Genomic DNA, 2,123 nt, shown 5'->3' with positions numbered 1-2,123 from the left:
GGGAATACCCTGCCACAATGGCAGGGTGGGGTGGGGGAAAATGGGATTGGTGAGGGTAGGAAGGATGCTGGGTTTATTTGTGGTGGAGAATGGGCACTGGTGAAGGGATGGGTTCTCGAACTTTCTATGAGGGAAACATGAGCACAAAAATGTATAAATCTGTAACTGTACCCTCACGGTGATTCACTAATTAAAAATAAATAAATTTAAAAAAATAAAATCCTTGCTCTCCCTAAATAACTGCCCTCCACCTCCTCACAGAAAAAATGATCAAAAGTAAAGTGCAAAGTTCAAGCAGTTGCTAATTATAGTGTACTGAGTTGGTACACAAAGACTGGGAAGTAGTGAATGGATACTTATTAGAGATTCCAACTTCTTACAAAAAATAAGAACCAAATATTTCCCTTATTTCACAAGGCATATAAATTCCTTCCAGAACTGAAATATTAGTAAGTGACTTAAGGGCAACTAACAAAATTAACACAATTTGGGGAGAAGAGAGATAGTATAGGAGGCAAATTGCTTGTCTTGCATAAAACCCTGATGGGGGATGGAGTCCTGGTAACATGTAACGTCCCCAAAACTTCACCAGGTGTAATTCCCGGGCACAGAATCAGAGGAAAGCCCTTCCTTATCTGCTGGATGTATTCTATTTATTTATTCCTAAATTTTGTTTTAAACTATGAAAACTGTCTTCAATTAATATTTTTAATTTTCTCCAAATTCGAAGTACCTGGCTTCCTAACACCCTTGGGATTTCCTAAATTTCTGTATGGATGGAAAACCTTAGCACAGAGTCCAACATGAAAGCCAGATTAGAATAACAAAAAGACTTGAGTAATAGCACATGATGGTGATGATAGCTCGGACAAGTTTTCTTCCAGGATTCTAAAGTTTTTCTCAAAGTTGTGACCAATGTTTGAGATGGTCTTATTGGCATAACAACAAAATATTTACTCTATTCTCTGTGTGAAGCATTACTGCAGAGACCAAACGATGTCCTGTAACTATTACATAATGAAGTTAAAATGATGACTCCCTGAACTTAAAAGAGGTCATTTTTTAGAGTACCAAAATTATAACTCAATATGGCAATTTAATAATATTAAGGTTCCCATTCATAGCTATTCAATTTTGGGAGTAGCAGAAGGCTAAGCAGGATATATGGGTTAAGCAGTATTCCAACCAGCCATCTTCCATTCAGTCTCAATCTCCATCAAGATATAAAGGATTCAAGGATATCAGGCAAAAGGGAATTCAGAGATAGAGATCACCCTCATCCTGGTCCTTCTTCTGTGCTACAGAATTGCTCATGTTAAAGTTTTTGTTTAAAAAGAATCTTGTCAGAGGTGCCACCCACAAACGGCCCCCAGCTACTTATTAAGATCCTAAGGCCATGATCCCAGAGACACACAAACAAATCTCGGAACTGTGTAGCTCTTGGTAGAAATCTCTCCAGACCTAATTGTTAAAATTTTAGATACTACACTTGATCTTAGCCAAAAGGCCGAGAAGCAATTAATTGTTAAAATTTTAGAATTCCAAGATGGCGTGGCCACTCTCACAGCCGTGCGACATCATATGCTATTCATAACCAGCAACAGAAAACAATTTGTCTAATGTTGCCTTTTCGGCAGGTCTGAGTATTGGGGGGAAATTCCAAATAACAATGGTGAGACTGTTGTCGAAATATTGAATGTGATGAAAGTAGAGAAAGAGTAATGTAGAAATTATCTGCCACACAGACTGGGGTAGGGGTGGGATGGGGGCTAAACTGGGGTTTTGATGGTGGAAAATGGTGCACTGGTGAAGGGATGGGTGTTTCATCATCGTATGACTGAGACTCAAACACAAAAGCTTCGTAACTATCCTCATGAGTGATTCAATAAATAATTTTTAAAGCAAAAATTAAATAAAAAAAGAAAAAGAATCTTGTCTCTTTTTCCAATTCCTAGAACTCTGCTCCAAGCAGAATTTAGGTTTTTGAAGGGTCCACTCCTGAATATCCATGACTCTAGAGGATGGAGGCCTGACCACTACCCCAGCATGCACACACCAGTCCTTTCAGTGTTCTTCCCAGTCAAATGATTTTTTAAAATAGCTTATATTTTCAATCATGTATT

The 2,123-nt window shown here is 38.2% G+C and overlaps 1 pseudogene; it reads right to left on the bottom strand.

The window, feature by feature from the left end:
• Positions 1-1,444: 1,444 nt before the first annotated feature.
• LOC129404461 (U2 spliceosomal RNA) lies at positions 1,445-1,519 on the bottom strand (annotated as a pseudogene).
• Positions 1,520-2,123: the final 604 nt, after the last annotated feature.

The sequence above is a fragment of the Sorex araneus genome, chromosome 4, assembly GCF_027595985.1.
Source record: "Sorex araneus isolate mSorAra2 chromosome 4, mSorAra2.pri, whole genome shotgun sequence".
Lineage (NCBI taxonomy): Eukaryota > Metazoa > Chordata > Mammalia > Eulipotyphla > Soricidae > Sorex > Sorex araneus.
The sequence above is the reverse complement of the archived record's forward strand: the minus strand, read 5'-3'. Positions and strand labels throughout refer to the sequence as shown.